At 39.2% G+C, this 17,153-nt stretch overlaps 1 protein-coding gene across 3 annotated transcripts in view; it reads right to left on the bottom strand.

Annotated features, from left to right (window-relative positions):
• Positions 1–391: 391 nt before the first annotated feature.
• The window catches only part of PWWP2B (PWWP domain containing 2B), a 54,956-nt gene continuing 38,194 nt past the window's right edge, over positions 392–17,153 (bottom strand). For 2 of the 3 annotated variants that reach the window (XM_083364544.1, XM_083364543.1), the window contains exon 4: positions 11,699–13,074. The gene's annotated coding sequence lies outside the window, so the exon portion shown is untranslated. Of the gene's footprint in view, positions 753–4,872; positions 5,004–5,799; positions 5,921–11,698; positions 13,075–17,153 lie in introns of those variants that run through there. The other variant, XR_014492734.1, reaches the window with a different exon arrangement.

Here is a 17,153-nt window from a genome sequence, read left to right as displayed (position 1 = left end):
CATGTTCTTGAAACATCCTGGTATATTCAGGATGCAAAGGAGCACCGGTTTGCCATCCAATAACTTGCACATAAGGAATAATAAAGCATGGTAGGATTTCAAACACACTGTAAAATTGAATGAACCATGCATATAATAAGAGAGAGGGGGGGAGGGAGGGAGGGAGGGAGGGAGAGAGAGAGAGAGAGAGAGAGAGAGGGAGAGAGAGAACAAACATTATGAGGAATACCTATAATTTAGCTTACCGGTATTTTATGAGAATGTGCCAACCACAATTTTATAGCAAACTCCAAATATTTCTCTCTCTCTCTCTCTCTCTCTCTCTCTCTCTCTCTCTCTCTCTCTCTCTCTCTCTCTCTCTCTTCTCTCTCTCTCTCTCTCTCTCTCTCTAACACATCCGTGCACACATGCACACACTTTTCCAATTTCTGCACTTGTTCAGTCACTGTGTCTGACACTTTGCAACTCCATAGACCATAGTACCACAATCTGCCCCATCCTCCACCCTCTCCTGGAGTTTGCCCAAATTCATATTCATTGAGTTGATGACACCATCCATCTCATCCCCTGTCATCCCCTTCTCCTTTTGTCTTCATTCCCAGCATCAGGGTCTTTTTCAACGATGGCCAAAGTATTTGAGCTTCAATATCTGTCCTTCCAAAGGGCAGTCAGGTTTGATTTCCTTTAGGATTGATTGATTTGATCTCCTTGCAGTCCAAGGGACCCTTGAGAGTCTTCTCCAGCACCAATTTCTGGAAATAAGCATTAAATTGATCACTGACAAGCAAAATGGGACAAAGAAAATATTTCAAGGATTTTTTTTTTACTAAAAGCATGATTGCTATCTTTGCCACGTAGGAAAGTATTAGAAGATTGTGACCAGGATGTTGTAGGGCTGCTGGGAACCACAGCTGCAATCCCAATACCATATTATTGTGTAATAGCAAATCTTAGTAATGCTAAGCCTAGCCAGGACTAATTTCTTGAAAACAGAGAGCCCAAACAGTGAATAACTTTATAGGCCATAATACTACTAATGATCCAATGTTGCAAACTTTTTCCATGAGGGCACACTTTCTTCCTGAGATAGCAAAAAAGCAAGGCAAAGTGAAGAGTTGATACATATTAATGTTGAATAAACATTTTCCATTAAAGAAAGGGGGAAAAAGCTGAATTTTGACAGTGGAAAAATAGTATGCAACATGCACAAGGAAAGGAAGGCTACATTGCTTGCCACACAGTCATCTGACTTGCAAGGGAAAAAAACCCTTATCATTCCAGGAAATAATGTTAGGGTGAAAGTTGACTTGGCTTTCTGCATCATGAAGGGTGAATGCTAATGGCCTCTGATGTAATTAAAGAGATCAGGAGTGAGAGGAAAAATGGATCATTTGGATTCTTAGGCAAGAAAAACTTGTTGCACAATAGTCTTTTGGCTACAGTTGGAAACTACGCAATCCATTCCTTTTGACTTTAGGCTGATATCCAGCATTCTACATTCTGAGTCCTCATGAAATTCACATTGTATTTCACAGAAAAATTCCACATTACTTTCCTCTCACAAGCGATGGCCTTTAGTTGTTTTAATATACTCAGACTTGCTTTTATACCTTTGATAAGGTTTGGGAGAATCAATAGTGTTTTTAACTATAAGGCTGTTTATTCCCTCTTGCCTACAATAGGGTCCCAAGTCCAAATCACAAGGTTGTTCTGGCAACACATCTCTACCAACATAATTTTTATTTCTTTGTTTGTACTTTTATAGTCTCAGTTAATGCAGATTGTTAATAAAATGATGATGCGGGCTTGTATCAGAACACTCAACATGGAAAATCCTGTTGTTCTCCAAGAGTCTACTGCCATCATTTCCAGTTCCATATCTACAAATCAGAAGTTCTGTTTTGCCATCGATTCTGAAAAATCTTGTTACTTTTCATACTTCACCTATTTGGACAAATAACCATAGCAAATGAAACTGCATAAGATGATACAAGCCTGTTGGTTTCTAGCATAAAGAGATGCCATATTTTTGAGCATCCAAAACATTCTGAGAAAGATCTGAAATTTACTACCGGTATGTTTGATCAAATTTGGTGCTCACTGAAATACCAATCATTGAATAAAAGAACATGATGTAGCCACCACAAAGCTAGCTGGAAATCTGGATGAATGAATATGTATGGTTGTAGCCTTTGAATGTCATGTCAGAAAAGTCATATGATAACCTGACTCCAAAAGCGGTGAATGCTCCAACACTGGAAGTTTTTAAGAAGACACTGGACAGCCATTTGTCTGAAATGGTATAGGGTTTCCTGTCTGAGCAGGGGGTTGGACTAGATGACCTCCAAGGTCCCTTCCAACTTCTTTTTCTTTTTTCTTCTTCTTCTTCTTCTTCTTCTTCTTCTTCTTCTTCTTCTTCTTCTTCTTCTTATTATTATTATTATTATTATTATTATTATTATTATTATAAAAGTTTTATTCATAAAACATGAAACTCAGTCAACTGAACACTCAAACTGCTGGCACTAATGGTTGACACGGGTTGCTACCAGCATCCTAGCTATCAACCAGGTTGTTGTTGTTGTTGTTGTTGTTGTTATTATTATTATTATTATTATTATTATTATTATTATTATTATTATTATTACTACACTCAAAAAATACCAGTAGAAGAAATTATGTATATTGAACTGTGAAGTCCTTGGTGTTCTCAGAGTTGGTTGCTTGCTTGTAGATATTTCATTACTTGACTAGGTTATCTCATCAGAGCTGATAGGTAACATGTGCAGACAAAGCACATGCTCAGAGAACACTAAGGACTTCACAATCCAGAGGATAATTTAATGTTAAAGTTTAGTAAAAGCAGGAGCACACAAAAGACATTCTCAAACATTAAAGCAAAATTTTCACACCTGCTCATGACAGCAACTCCACAGTAGTTTTCAACAGGTTGTTATCTGGCCAATTCAGCCACAAACAAGAGATAGGCAACGGCTCATATTTTTCTTGCTCTGCTTGGACAAGCTTGTTTATCCAGCTGGTCCAGAAAGGAAGGCCCAGACTAACTTTGCTAAACATGCACAGGTAAAACCAAGGCCCTGACAGGAATAATATATGCTTCAATCGTACATTTTCATTTGTTCAGATTTCTAGCCAGCAAGCTTGCCTAGGCAGAGTGGAAAAAATGTGAGATTTTGGCCTACTTCAGTTCGTGTAGTGGAGGCAAGAGACTGGAAGAGAGGTTTTCCCCTGATGACGTTTGCAGTTTTCCAACCCTTCAAAGCAAAATTGCAGTGCTATTCCCCTCTCAACCCCCAGCCCACAAGTAGGAGCCAGCTGTGCTGTTTTAAAAGCTCTGAAAAAGGCCGGGGCTTTGATGATACAAGGCCAACCACCATCTTGACTCCTTGATACACAAACAGGTTTAGAGCAGAGGTGTCAAACTCGCAATGTCACGTGACGTGTCGCAACGTATCGTGACGTTTTTGCCATTGCCGGCAGTGGGGTGGGCACAGTTTTGCTATGATGCATCCAGCCCACAGCCGGCAGTTTGACACTCCTGGTTTAGAGAAACTGTTTTCAAACCAGCACGTTAGAAATGTTCTATGAAAATGCTTATTATGTTTGGTGGACATATAAAAAAGACAGAAGGCACAGAAGGGGTCTACAATGCACTGTTTGACACCGAATGGGGATAAAATGAATGCTAAAGTGGAAGGGTTAAACACAGATTAAAATTGTCAGGCTCCTTTACTCCTAATCAAAATGAATTGTTTTCAGATCTGACATGAGCAAGAAAGACTAGTTTTAACAGCAGTGAATCTATACAATTTACATAGTAGCAGTGGGGGAAAGGGATATCATTCAAAACATTCAGCACCCATCCCAGTCCTCAGGTAGCTGTTAGAAATATGTAGGTTTAGTTCTGCTTCATCAGAAATTTGCATTTATGCATTTTTAAGACATTCCCAATCCCCAGGCTTTAGTAGCTCTGGAAGCATGCTCTGTGCAATCTTCTGTTTCATCTCCTAAAGACAACAGGCAGATGGCAGGCCTACCAACTTATTTCAATGCTGGGTTGTGCTTGCATATATTAATACGTGAGAAAGCGCACTCTCTACTAACACAGTGGTTCTCGGCCTGTTCTTCCCCATGGACCCCTTTTAAATATCTTTGTGGCCACGGACTTAATTCAAGATTTAAATAATAATAACATTTCTTCAAGCCTTCACAGACCCCGTGACATCGCTCCCCCCAAGGGGTCCGTGGACCACAGGTTGAGAACCACTGATCCATAGTTGCCAGACCTGGCTTATTACTTGGAGTGGGGCAGTTACTGGGGCAAAATAGCTGACATGATTCATATTCCTCTGCTCAAAAGTGGGAAGCATAACTACATGTCCATCATGCTATTCCTTTTAGGAGAAAGAAGTTATGTTGCTGTGAAGAAAAAGAATAAGAATTAGTAAGCAAAAGAAACTTGAGGGCAAGAGAAAAGAGGGGGAAACGGGGCAATCTAACTAAATGTGGTTTATATCAACACCATTCTCCATACCCCTGCAAACCATGCTTGACCATTTTTCTTCTTGTTATAACATACATGCTTCATAAATAACCCATCCCTGATACATTCAAGGTACCATTAAGGTTGTAGACAAAGTGTGATAGCTCCAGAGAAGTGATGTATTTGGATTCCTTTCAGTCAGGATTCAGACTGGGGTATGGAACAAAATGGCATTGACCTCTGTCAGAAGTGGGATGGGGCTAAGGATCCAAGGAACATAGTCTTCAATGTGCCAGGGCCTGTTTTTATTCTTATCCCATCTGGGTTAATTGAAGTCAATCATCCAGTTTAAGAGTTCACATGTTTACCTCATGACCCAATTAAATGTGTTGTACAAATGGGTCCATGGTGAAGGCTGCAGTGCTTTTGCATTTCATTATACTGGATTTGTTCAGATAACCTCAGCATAAAGTTGGACATCACAAACAGAAACTTGATTCTAGAAAATGTAATAGAGAGAATATGATTGGACAAGATGGAAGCAATTCTACTGCATATATTCCACATCATTTTCCTTTTGTCATATTTAGTTTAATATCTGTAATATAGTAGGTTGTATTTCTGTCATTCTGTTGTATGTGTGTGTATGTGTATGTGTGTGTGTGTACCGATAGTGTGTGTGTATGTATGTGTGTACATATACATATACATACACACACACAGAGTGTTTTTTTTGTAAGAAAAAAGGTGTTGGAACTCAGATCTTGTTAATCTTTTATTTACCTTTCACATGTAGTCAATCACTGTACACACACCCACATGTCAGTTGTGTATCAAAACATAATGGTCGTCGCCTGCAGTTAAGCACTCAGTGCACGACCACAGGACCAATTACAAGCCGAGCAGTGCCCCAAGCTGAGCAGCCGAGAACTTGACACACAAGCAGCCCGCATGCACCATTTTAATGATTTTGCCGCCGACCTGCTACACTCAACAGGGTAATTCAAGTCTATGTGAACCAAACATCAAATTTTTAAAACTTGGAAAATATGTCAAAAAAAGATGCCAGCACTCCGTTCCGGTGAGTTTTATGACAAAAACTTTAGTTATCTAGTGTGTGTATGGATGTTTGTGTGTGTGTATCGTAGCTTTTATATCGTTAGGTTAATACACAGACACACACACACAAAGATACGAGTGGCACAAAGAGCCATGGAAAGATACATGCTCGGCATTACAAGACAAGATAGAAAGACCTGCACACGGATTAGAGAACAAACAAAAGTATACAATACCATCAAGAGAGTAAAAGAATTGAAATGGAAATGGCTGGTCACATAGCAGGAACTGAGGGCAGGTGGACCAAGGCAGTCATAGAATGGATCCCACTTGATCAAAAGCGTCCACGAAAAAGACCTAAAACAAGATGGATCGACCACATCAGCAAGTATTGCAGGCCCAACTGGCAAAAGAATACTCAGGGCCGTATTGGTTGGAAACATGCGGAAGTGGCCTTCATCCTGCAAGGGATAGGCAATGGCTAATACACACACACCTCCAACAGATCTCTCTCTCTCTCTCTCTCTCTCTCTCTCTCTCTCTCTCTCTCTGTGTATAAATATTAACAACCCATTAACAACTCATGAATAATGGACATATCCTCCCCAAACAAGTCAACCAACCTAACCTATTGAAATGCAATTTATTACTAGTTATTAAATGTTTGGATAGAACTCGTCAATAACCACAAAGCCAGATAAATCTGGAACTTGCTTTTATTTATTTAAGCTTAGTGCTCAAATTGCTACTCAATATAAAAAAGTGCATACCAAGTGATACATCAAGATTTGGGTCTATTCTTTCACATGAAATCAAGCCTGGAGGAATAGGAGAGACCCTCCCTATGAAAACGTCAAGAGATTTAAGTCAAAATAATCCCAACAGTTGTTTCTGTTATTTTAACAGCAGGATGGAGGTAATTGAAGTTCCTGCTCTTTCCAAGATGGCTTTTATGTACTGCATTCTAATTATCCAGTCTGTGGTGTAATTTACAACCTCTGCTTCAAGGCTCCCTAAACTGAGAACTAGCATAGATGCTTGAAAAATCACTTAAGAAGCATAAGATGGCAAAGTCCAATGTTGCATCAGCTGATGTCTTCTTGTGAAGCTCAACTCTCCTCTTGATAGCTCTCTCATTTAGTTGCAGCACCTTCAAAATCTGCTCCATCCCATCTCCAAAGCTCCTGGAGCTGCAAGAAGAGCAGCAAATTGGTCAATTCTCAATTGGGAACGGCTATCCTCCATCTTCGGTTTATTTATCTCCACAGTTGAGATTTGCACAATGGAAATTTAAAAAAATTGAATGAGAAATGGGATAAAATATAAGCTCTCGGGAAGCCTTGATGGATATAAATCTTATCAATGATCAAGCCAACTCTAGGATCTAAACAAGACTATTCAATGCAGAAAGAATACCAAGACAAAAGTTCAGATTCCAATTTGATAGCGAAGTTAATATCTCTTCTATGTGAACCAAGAGTTGCAGAGACACATTTTCTGTTGCCATCTTTTCACCTTCCTTCCGATCAAAAAAATTCTTCTATTTTGATTTCTGATTTTTCAGATGCATGCTCAACTTCATTAAACGCTCTCCCCATTTGCAAGAAATACTCCCTCCGTAAATTGTTTTTGAAAAACCAAAATCAAAACAAACTTTTAAAAAACATCAGCTTATACATTATGCATTGTTCTGATAACTGACCTGCTGATCTTTGGTTATTCATTGTGGAAAATGTAATAGATAAACTACAGATAATGTCAGCAACTTTCCTATCATCATTCCAGAGATTTTTTTCCAGCTAGAGAGATTACAAGAACTGCTTACAATTCATGTGTCTTTCTGTGCTTCAGGGTGACTCCCATGAGACACACAAACACAGTTTCACATATACAGATACATACATTGTAAGGTGGCAGAGATCCAATTTATTTTCAGCTATTATTTGAATTGACGTATTAAATAGCAAATACTTTTTTCAGGATTAGTGAATGCTGAGAAAAGTAATTTCTTTAAAGCTTCTCTTGCAAACTCAGTTCTAAATTATATGAGAACTTCCTGAACTGGTGTATTGCCACTAATTTTTTTAAAACTTCAATTCACTTGGTCAGAACCTGGGACCTGAGCCAATATCGCTTCAGCCTGCTTCTGTAGCTCTCAGCTTCTCCACCTTAACCTAACTTGTGAACTGCCTCTTCATATTCAAACTCAATTTTATTTGATGCCACAGAATGTATTATCAAATTATTCAATCAAAGGACAGGAAATAGTTTACATTAGCAAAATGGAGCAGTGAAATATATTTCCACGTACAAGAAATCCAACTGAGTTTCTTTTTATTTTGCAGCTTTAAATCAGACCTTTTGTGCTTAAGTACTACTTGCAAAAAACAGCTTGCTCAGAACACCTACATTTTTTTTAAAAAAAGAATCAATACACATCCCCTTCCTTTCATCGAAGCTTCATGTACAGCCCACTACATTTTTGCTTTTTGTTATCAATAATTGCATGTAAAGATAGTTCCACCAAAATATTAGCCAGAATGCAAATTTAGGCCACCAGCCACCCAAAAGTCATAATAATAATAAAAAAATCCCAGACATTTTGCAAATTATGAAAATGACTGAGATTTCTCCAAAGCAGGGGTGTCAAACTGCTGGCCCACGGGCCGGATGCGTCATGCGGAAGCCGCACCCACCCCATTACCGTCAATGGCAAAACCATCCCGATACGTTGCACATCACGTGACGTCACGAGTTTGACATGTCTGCTCCAAAGGACTAGCATGCCTCATAAAATGTGTGCAATTTGGGAGGAACCACTCTTGAGCCAGAAAAGGTAACACAATTAAAAGTACACCACATATAAGATTATATTATTATTTTTAGTTAGATGAGGCTAAGTCTGTTTGAGAACTTTTAAGCAAAAGAGTAACATTGCTCTTCTCCTATTCTATATGACTAAAGCCTTGCCAATCCCCTTTTATTAAAAATGTTTCTGTCGTCTCATTCAGACATCATCACTCTGTGCTCAGATCTCTATCTTCCATGAGTTGAATACTTTTAAAGCAGCCTGCCCATTGTTGCAGGCTAATTTAACATGCTTAGTTCCATATTGCTAGCTGATATGCTATCTTTCCAGCAAAACCATATGATCCTTTGAGCATTCTTTGAAAATGCAACAGTATAAGCTTGGTGAATAGCAGGCTGGTGTTTCATTAATGCCAAAACTTGCAATTATCAGTGCAGTCAGTGAGTTCTCCAAAGCAGAAACATTGGTCTCATTGTAACTTCTGAAAGCAGAAGAAGGCTGATGATTGCCAACTTGGACTGTAACCAAAGGGATGCTTTTAGTCATTCCAGCAATCTTTGTACAATTCCAGCTGTGATGATCCTGCTAAAGTAAGAATTCTGATGGGGTCAAATAAACTTCCAGCAAGCAAGACGTGATACAATCCAGTTTTACGTACATCAGAAAGTGACTGCGATTGCTTCCCAAGGTATATTATACATTGATTTTATCACACTTTCACTGCTAGTCTAACAGGTTTGGGAAACAATGCAAAATGTCTGCCAAACCTGATTATAAGAGACAACGGTGGCATGAGCACCCTGCAATGCAGCATTCTCTTTTTTAATCATCATCCATTATCTGAGCAAGTTATCGCTTGTCTCCACTTTGTGCTTTGTTCTAAACATTTTATTTTTAATATATTGCCTTCTGCTTGAAGGCTCTCAGAGCAATTTCCACACTTTTTTAAAATACAAAAAGCAATCTATTGATCAGAAATCAGGAGCAGTTAAACCATTTTTTTCCCTTCTTGGCTTCAAATCAGCCTTGACTCCTACCAACTACAGGAACATGTCTCTGCAGTTGTCTTGGAAATATTTTCAGAAGTCACTTGCCATGGTTTTCTTCCTGGTGCTGAGACAGACTTACTGGCCCCAAATCATGCAGCTGGCTGCCATGCCTAAGGCAAGAGTAGTACCTGGACTTCCCTTCTCCTAATCCAGTTTGGCTCTCAGCCGAACCAATCCAAACAAAAAATGATAAAAGCATACTAGCAAAAGACAGCTGTAATTAAAGGCCTGATAGAAGAATGTTATTTTCAGGATTAGATAGAAGGTCTCACACTACCTATTGCAGGGGTCTTCAAACTTGGCCCTTTTATGAATTGTGGACTTCAACTCCCAGAATTCCTCAGCCAGTGTGCCTGGCTGAGGAATTCTGGGAGTTGAAGTCCACAAGTCATAAAAGGGCCAAGTTTGAAGACCCCTGGCCTATTGCAATGGTGGGACAGAATGCCATGTTCTCTCCCAGGGGTCTTCAAACTTGGCCCTTTTATGACTTGTGGACTTCAACTCCCAGAATTCCTCAGCCAGCATGCTTGGCTGAGGAATTCTGGGAGTTGAAGCCCACAAGTCATAAAGAGGCCAAGTTTGAAGACCCCTGTTCTCTACACATAGAACTGAAAGACAGGCAAACTTATATAGAGGCAGGTAACGTCCCCCAGAGACAAGTCCTAGGTTTCAATTCTTCAAAACTTTAAAAGGTTGTAATGAGCAGCATTTTTTGGACCTGAATCAGGAGATGGCACAAATTGACAACAATATGAACAATCTCATTGAAACCAACAAATACTTGACTGCACTATTTAATAATAGCTCCAAATAATATGCATCACTAATCAGCCAACCTTAATTTGACCAAAGGCAATGTTTCTGTACAATTTAGCACGAATCCATTTTCCTCCTATGAACAATGTCTGCAAAAACACAGAGGATTAATTGATGTTATTTTTACATTTAACCCTCGAGATGTGCAGAATTGCTGATTGACTGTTTTCCATGTTGAATGCAAACCTGGTTCACAAGGGGCAGTTTATCATAACTCTGTCAAGAAAGGAACACAGTAGATGTTTCTATGTTTTTTAAATGCTATGTATTATCATAACTTTTTAGTAGTAAAGTGCAAAGCAATGTGGACCGTTCCATTTTCCCATGGAAGGGGATGAGTTGAACCGTTTATGCATTTTTGGACTCAAGTCTCCTAGTAGAGAAATGAGTTCAAGGTATCTCAGCTGTTTGGATGAAATTAATTCTCAGAATGGGATGGCACAAAATCTTCTGGGAATAATTACACTGTTTTTCATAACCTTTTAGAAATTGCTAAACTATGATTAAATGTTCTGGACAGCATGAAAATGGTAACACATGATGAAAGTGTCATTTGGAGGGCTATAGTTTGCTTGCTCCTGTTCTCAGCGCCGATTCTTAGTTTTTCTTCTATTTCATGTTTATTATTTCAGTTCTCTTACACTTCCTGCCCAAATAAAACAAGCTTTGGGTAAGGATGTAGAAAAACATTTCTAAATATGCATTCATGCTCTTAATTTGATAGATTTCCAAATGATCAAAACATGTTTGTTTCAAGCTGAAAACAGTTGCTTTAAATACTTGAGGCAGCATGTTTCAAATTTTTAAATTCAAACTGGTCTGAATGTTTTACATCCTACCCTGGCTTTTTGTTTTAAATCAACTATTTTGTAATTTGGAACCACATATCCCTACCCTAATCTAGAAAATAAATAATAAATAAAATGTGGGTTTTCTTCTAAGAAACTTTTCTTATAAATGGGGGTTTTATATAGCAATTTTCAACCTTCTCATTGACTAAGTTTCCCCAAAGTAAGATGTTATAAAATTATACTGTACAATAAAAACTAAACATCAGCAGTCATTTAACACAGCACTGCATAGCATTTTACCAATATATTCCCACTTGTGTAAATTAATATACAGATGTTCCTATATTCCTGTTTGTATATACTAGCAATTCCCTACAATTCAATGAGAATTATTTCTCAATTGTGTAGAACTGTGGACGTCTAAAATGCCCATCCAATATGGATTATCTATTCTAACAACAAGCAATTCTGAGATGATTAGATCTTTCAGTCACCAAAATCATTATCTGTACCCAGATAGGGCTGACTGCTGGATGTTTTCAAGAATTCCAACAGTGATCCTGGCTTTTTCCAAACAGGAGAAACTCAGAAGGCTGGCTTACAGTTCTTTTTCCTAGTCTGAAAAGCAGTTAAGAATGGGATAGATGTCACTGTAGAAGCAAAAGATTAAATAATTCCATGGCTGGATGTCTGGTGCTTTCATCAATTGCTGGAAATTCTGGGAGTTGTAGGGAAGCACAGGGTGCATGATGGCAACCGGTACTTTAGGAGAGGATATGGCTGAACTCAACCATAGCAACAAAAAGGCTTCCACTAGGCTAACAAAATCTGTTTGTTGTCCAAGCCTTGAACTTGTACACTTCAGGAAGTTAAAATACTCTAGCTTCTGGTTAGGCAAGTGGTGCCCATGAGCACCAGTGAGTCCCCAGTTCCCTTTCCTGATGTCTTCTAAGTACTTGGTCCCATCAGATTTTTTTAAAATTGGGAACTGATCTCTTGCATTTAAACACTGTATTTATTTTCAGCAATGACTGCAAAGATTAGACTATAATGAATTCTTGGAAAGAATTCCTGGAGTAGTAGAGAGTAGAATGCTTTATTGCAATACGGTGCTTTGTGGCTAGCCATGCCTAGCATTGTTGCCATTTTGTAAATAGGAAAGTCTTTCACCGCAAGCGTTATTTTTAGAGGACTTACAATATACGTTCAACCCTTTCAATGCTCTCCCAGCCTAAAATGCTGCCCAGGTCTGCACCAAGAAATCTTGGCACAATTATTATTATTTTAAAAGGCAACCGCACAGAACATTTGTCTCCTTGCTATGACTGTGCCTGAAAAATATGGTGCCTAACTCGATACTCATGGAATGTCTGAAGGCAATGGGCAGATTGTATAATCCTAAAATAGGCAAATAAGAGTTCAAGCATATTTTTCATAATAAAAGTCATCCAAGGAAGTTGAGTTCAACAGTTTTCAGATTTTAATAGACACAAGTGAGTCCATTTTACTTTTAAGACTACACTGATTCTTTCTATTGCGTATCCCTTCTCAAGAATGTGCATAATTGGAGTCAACAGTTTTCCATTGTTAAAATTAAACAAGAGTACATGATAAATCTTGTTACGGAAAAGCAGCAGCAACGTTTATCTAACGGAGGAGGAGGAGGAGGAGGAAGAGGAGGAGGAGCAGAGGAGGAAGAAGGAAGGAGTAGAGGGGGAAATTATAAAGAGTAGCTAACATTTTATAGGTAATAAATACATTCCAAGGTGTAGTATTTCATTCTACCCCAAATTCTTCGAGATACTACTGGTCAAGTTGCTTCTCTTGTGTTAAGTAGCTGTATGACATTTGGTCAGACCAGCCTCTGGAAGACTTGCTAAGCAATCCAGGTGCCAGCTCTCTTTCACAGATGATGAGCAAGGCCAGTCTGGAAACGTATCCTGCCACCTTGTGCAATGAAACCTCACGATTCTCCGAGGGAAGCGTGTCAGGATGTTTACAGACTTGGTGAAACTCTAGGACAGCTGTGCTCTTGTCTTCTGTTACCTTGAAGAAAGTGAAAGAGGGAGAGGTTACACAGAACTGCATCAAATAGTCCTGGAGTACAAAAAGTGATCACTCAACCTATCTAAATATAGCTCCAAACCTCAGTCTAATTTGGTCACAGAAAACTGGAGAGGCACAGCTACAGTTTCATCAAATAACCTGGCTCATCCTAGATAACTAAAGTTGAAGTGCCATCTGCTAGGGAACGGGGGGAAAAGAACAACCCAGCTTGATCAAGGCAGCAATTAGAATTTTTTCATACCACTGACTTCTCCTTGATAGGGAAAAGTTGAGTTAATAGATTGCAATCCAGCTTTCTCATGTCCTTTTTAAAAAAAAAAAAGCAGGAAAAGAGATTTTACCCAGTCCTTTGCTACACCTATACCTAAGTAAAAAAAAAAGTGGAAAGGTATTTGAAGTACAGGCAATCTTCAACTTATGACCACAATTGAGCACAAAATTTCTGTTAATTTTACGTCCTTTCTTGCCACAGTTGCTAAGTGAATCACTGCAGGTGTTAAGTTAGTAATATGTTCATTAAGTGAATCTGGCTTCTCCACTGACAGGCAATCTTCAACTTATGACCACAATTGAGCACAAAATTTCTGTTAATTTTACGTCCTTTCTTGCCACAGTTGCTAAGTGAATCACTGCAGGTGTTAAGTTAGTAATAAGTTAAGTGAATCTGGCTTCTCCACTGACTTTGCAAAAGATGATCACATGACCCCGGGACACTGCAACTGCCATAAATATGAGTCAGTTGCCAAGCATCCAAATTTTGATCATGTGATCATGGGGATGGTGCAATGGTCGTTAAGTGTGAAAAATGCTCTTACGTCACCTTTTTCAGTGCCGTTGTAATGTTGAATGGTCACTAAGCAAACTTTTTTGTAAGTTGAGGACTATCGATACAAATGCTGCAAAATTATTTATTATTGTGGTAACAACAGTTCGGTTTCCTCCTTAAAATAGCACACAGAAATTAATGCCTACATACAGTATGAAGTCTCATCTTGAAGCTTCAGCTAAATATCAAGTGCCCAGATGCTGTTCTTTAGAGGAATTATCCACATCTGATTATGGGTGATATCAAACAGTTTCTTTGCACTAGCAGCAATTTCATTTTTTAAAACATGGATAAGATTCACCAATCCCACCTCCTTTTCCTGCTGTAAGCCCTCCTGTCCATTTATCCAACTGGTTCAGGAGAGCTTTAAACAATCATTATTTTGTAAGCAACAGAAAATGTGAGCAGAGCAGAAGATTAGCAAAAAAATAGAGACTGGGCACTTGCACAAATGCAAGCATTTCTATTAGGTAAATCCACTATATTTTTCATATTACACCCAAATAAGATTAATCCATATTTGATTCATAATGAAACTTAAGACTTTTAGTTGATTGTTTCCTTGGATTTGCATCATGTAATAAGAAGCTGTTATCCTGCCTTTTTTTCTTCTGTGTGCCCTGTAAGTTATCTCATGATGTTCCTGTTTGCCTGACTATCTTATATATGTTTAAATAAAACTACAAGTCCGTATCAGCTTCTCTGACTTCATTTGGACACCTGCTGTGTAATTCCCTGACATAAGTCATTTTTCCCCAGTGCCGTTGTAACTTTGAACAGTCACTGGTTTTAGGTCAAGGACTACTTTAATTAAGCTAACTGAAGCTTTATAAAAGAATGGGTTTCTGAACTTCCAAAACTATTGAGTTAATATGGATTTCAATTTCTTTTCTTCATGAACAGCAATAAGACTTTCTTAACTGGAAAGTACACAAATATTTTACACAAGATCCTCAAGTATTATTCGGCGTTAATCATTAAGAAAATAATAAACCATTTTCGTTTTTTTCTGCCCCAAAGAAACAAGGAACAAACAAACTTAGATGAACTTATAAGGAAATAACAAGCACAGTTAAACTGAAATGCTCAACTTTTTCATAACAAAACTTTATCCAAGCATTTTTACGAAGATGGCTTTTTTGTGTGCTTTTCATACTTCTGCTGAAATAACAACTCACATTTCCTCCTTTTCTTTGTTAAAATATAAGCCGCCCATGAATCAGAGAACTGAGAGAAAGAGGGGAAAGAAAATAATTTGAAAAGGAAATTATTCTTAAAAACTGCCTTTTTAATCATATTAAATGTTCCAAAAGTAGGCATCTTTGGGAAAAGAAAAAAAAACCTCTTAAGCATGCAGGAAATAGTGGAATAAAGGTGCAGCAGCTACCAACAAAGTCTTGTCCTTATAGGCAGGTTCTCTCTGGATGCCAAGCTGAAGCCAGATCAAAGCCACGTTGGTGGAAATTACAAGGATGCCTCTTAACTTCCAGATTTCCTGATTTGCATGGAGGAAGATGGTGGAGGAAAACTGGCAACTTGCAGGTCTCTCCCACGTGGCCACAGAGCTCCATGATCTATGGTCATTTCTGCTTTAGCTGCCAAAGAGAACAGACCCTTCCTAGCCAGTTGTCAAGCCTTCAAATGCTCTGAATACAGCCATCTTCACTTCGTTTTCGGTTACCTCAGCAATGGGAGGGGGGGAGATGCATTCTTACAGTTTAGTCAAAACAATAACTTTCTTGTGGGAACCAAGGTCAAGCAGCTTAACTGTCTGGCAGGCTGGAGCGACCTTTAAGAGAGCCCGCCAAGGTGTTAATTGGGGATTGTGATTTATGACACACCACGGGGTGGGACGCGGTGGCTCAGTGGGTTAGGACGCTGAGCTTGTCGATCAGAAGGTCGGCAGTTTGGCGGGTCAAATCCCGAGTGCCGCATAACAGAGTGAGCGCCTGTTACTCGTCCCAGCTTCTGCCAACCTAGCAGTTCGAAAGCACGTAAAAATGCAAGTAGAAAAATAGGGACCACTACGGTGGGAAGGTAACAGTGTTCCGTGCGCCTTTGGCGTCCAGTCATGCCGGCCACATGACCACGGAGACGTCCTCGGACAAGCGCTGGCTCTTCGGCTTTGAAACGGAGATGAGCACCGGGTCCTAGAATCGGAAACGACTAGCACGCATGTGCGGGGGAACCTTTACCTTTACCTTTAAGGGGTGGGGAGTTCAACTTTTACTTTGTAACCTTTTTGGGGGGGGGGACTTTCAGTCTTTGTTCGTGCTGATAATTGTGTAGCCATTAAAATTGTTCTTTGAGGAAAGCAATTGCCTCAGAGTTCTTATTTCTACTGCTCTCCTCTATCCGAACCATGACACCAGTTTTGGATGCTCCAGCACAAACAGCATCCTAATGGAAGGAATAAAAAAAAGTTGCTCTTCCTAACAGTAACCTCTTTTGCACCTTCTTTTCCTCTCTTAACAAGCCTCTGCACTTGCTGGAGAGAAGCTCTGAGGTTTCTCCCCTCTCCAGAAAACAGCCACACGTTGTTGGAGAGAAGGAGAAACGCAGGAGGAGGTATCCTTCACCCTTCCTGCTCTTTCCCTCTTTCCTGCCTCTCCTTGTCTCCATGTTTTCCCTGAGGTGGCAGCCACCAGCAGCTGGAGCCCTTTTCTTCGTGCAAAGGCAGCAACTTTGCGGGCCTAGTTTCTGGAGACATGTCAAAAGCAATCTTTTAGGGCCGTCATGTTTTGAACTGGAGTGCTTTCCTCTCATCTCGAGAAGCCTTCCTAACGTGGGAAAAGACAGAGAGCTCTTTCTATTTGGAATGCTTGAATTATATTTTGGAATGCTAATGTATAGTAAATGTTGGGTAATAGAAAAGGTCAAGTCTTCCCTGTTGTTTTAGTAACAACTTAATTTTATAACAGCACAAATGTCCTCCTTTTCATTAAGGGTTTCAAAAAGGGACATGTTTTTGATAGGATAGGGTTGAAACCAAACTTTTAGTGGTGAGCACATTCAAAACTAGAATAGAAAGGAAAGACTTGTTTCGTAAGCTTAACCAGGTTTCTGACTTGCAAAGAGAAAGCAACCCTCGTTTCATGCCCTTAACTTTCACTATTTTCAAGTATCAAAAAGTCTTGAACAGTCAGGCCACTGCCTAAGACAAATATGTATTTTTTGTAAATTTGCTGAGACAGAAGTGGCCAAACATTAGAACCCAGTGACATTAAAACGC

Source organism: Vipera ursinii (assembly GCF_947247035.1).
Source record: "Vipera ursinii genome assembly, chromosome: 5".
NCBI lineage: Eukaryota > Metazoa > Chordata > Lepidosauria > Squamata > Viperidae > Vipera > Vipera ursinii.
The sequence above is the reverse complement of the archived record's forward strand: the minus strand, read 5'-3'. Positions and strand labels throughout refer to the sequence as shown.